This window comes from Phyllostomus hastatus, unplaced genomic scaffold, assembly GCF_019186645.2.
Source record: "Phyllostomus hastatus isolate PE091 unplaced genomic scaffold, TTU_PhHast_1.1 phas_contig_524, whole genome shotgun sequence".
Lineage (NCBI taxonomy): Eukaryota > Metazoa > Chordata > Mammalia > Chiroptera > Phyllostomidae > Phyllostomus > Phyllostomus hastatus.
The window spans coordinates 7,915,257-7,917,799 of NW_025333900.1; positions in this window are offsets into that span (position 1 = coordinate 7,915,257).

Sequence of the window (2,543 nt, forward strand, 5' to 3'; positions counted from 1 at the left end):
TTAGCCAAGTGATGATTTCTGAAAACTAGGTAGTTTTGTTGTTTATCAAAAGCACTTATGTAACTATTCAATAGTATCAAGCACCAAAGCAACAGCACCAACAACTCCCAGTGATTCTGAGGGAAGAAATCTTACAGAGTCTATCCACTGCATCAAATTAAAAACTATTAAACACTGAATGCTAATATTCTAAATTCTTTGATCCACCATTAAAGAGTCTGAAAATTCTGGTCCTACCTTAACTTTTCAGCCATATCTTTAAGACTTTTATTACTTTGCCACTATGGCCTGAATGTTAGTGTTCCCTTAAGATTCATATGTTGAAATCCTAGCCGACACTGTGATGATATTAGCAAGTGGGACCTTTGGGCTATGATTAGCTGATGAGGTTGGAGCCCCATGAATGAAATTAGTGCCCTTATTAAAAAGACCCCACAGAGCTCCTTAGCCCCTTCCACTACGTGAGGACACAGTGAGAAGGGGCCAGCCATGAACCAGGAAGACAGCACAGAATCTGCTGGCATCTTGATCTTAAACTTCTCAGGCCCCAGAACTGTGGGAAATAAAGCTCTGTTGTTTACAAGCCACCCAGCTTGTGGCATTTTTGTTGTAGCAGCCCAGGCAAACATCTCTCTTACCTTATCCTTCAGGCAAAGCGTAACAGCCATTACTATCCCCAGTGACCAGCTCTTCCTCTGTCTAGGCTATTTCTTAGATACATATAGGTGTTGACCTAGAAATCTCACTTCCAGAATCCATCATTAAGAAAAGGAATTTGTTCCAAGGATTTTCTTGTCAGCATGTTTGTAATAGAAAAAAAACCAACAACCCAAATTCCCAACATTATCAGATTAGTAAATCATAATACACCTATATGCAATGTATATGGTATTTGGGCAATAAAGAACTATGCTATTGATTAACACTGATTTCCATGAATGATATTCATAGCAGTGTTTGGTGGAGAAAATGAAGTCACAAAATCAACCTATACAAGATGGTTCTGTTTTTGCAAAAAAAAAAAAAGCAGCTAATGCATATATTAATTTACAAGTATATTTATACTTATATTCATATTGAAAGTCTAGGAACACACACATACATATACACATGGGTTATCTATGAGTTAGAGAATTATTTTGTGTGCCTCTGTGTGTCTCTTTCAAAAGTGAACAGATTGCTTTGGTATTAAAAATGATTTTAGTGTCCTGGCTGGCATAGCTCAGTGGATTGAGCACGGGCTGTGAACCAAAGCGTCGCAGGTTCGATTCCCAGTCAGGGTACATGCCTGAGTTACAGGCCATGATCCCCAGCAACCACACATTGATGTTTCTCTCTCTCTCTCTTTCTCCCTCCCTTCCCTCTCTAAAAATAAATAAATAAAATATTTTTAAAAAAGTTCAAAAAAATGATTTTAGTGTAAAGCATACTTCAAACTGCAGTGCAAATGCTCTTTACCACACAAAGTGTTTCTCGAAACTTCATCAAGTTCTTCTTCTCAATTCTATCTGTCAATTTTATGTTGTTTAAATTTCAGCTTGAGTTACAGACATTTGTATATTATTAGAATATAAACTACATGAGAATAGGAGTTCCTTTCTAATTTAGTTTTGCATACATGTTTGTAGCAAATATTTAGCAAATGTCTTTGTACAAATCAATATTTTTGGCCTATTGAATAATTCTATATTTAGTGACAAATCAGAATTACTTGGAAGGTGCTTTTTAAGGGTACAGAGAGTGCCAGGTTCATCCATACTGTGTCAAGGCCGCCAGTCACGCTTTGGGTCAGAAGCGGTCAATTTCAGTCCTCAGGCTACTCCTAGATTAATCAAAGCATCTCTCCTTCAGCCAGGCATGCTGAGTCTACCTGTCCACATATTGGGACTTTGGGTTGTTAATGCCCTGAATTAATTCCCGACCTTGTGAAAACTGTATAAACATCCATTAACTGATTAGACTTCATAATCAAGGTGCCTGGAACATGGTAAATGTTTAATAAATGTTTTCTAGAGAATGGTTATGTTCTCCTGTCATGTTCTTAACCTTCAGAACCTGTAGATTCCCTGACTCCTGACTTCTGCAGGGAGCTCTCTATCTAATTGCCTTGACATGCCCCTGTTCTGTCTCCCAGATATTCATCTCATTGTCTCCCTGAGCGCGGGCTGATTCACCTCTTAGCCTGATCATAATATTTTTGTAACTACAGGTTTTTCTGCCAGCACGGCATAAGAACATTAGAAAAGTGTGCACAACAGGGATGCATCAAGATCAGAACCAGAGGTGCTTGGATGGAGAATAAGATTTGTGGTTATGAATATTTGGTCATGGACACAAACTCTGATCTCAGAGGTGAGTTTAGGGCAGATAGGAGCAGATAATGAAAATCATAATGTGGCAGTAGGCAGATGGGAGGGGAAGTGAATTCACACTTGCATATTCCAACAGCATTAATTTAAGGAGGAAGCTGCACAGTAGGCAAGTGGGAATTCCATTAAGGAGATTACAGTAGGGAGATAGTTTAATGAATTCTGCCAGACACA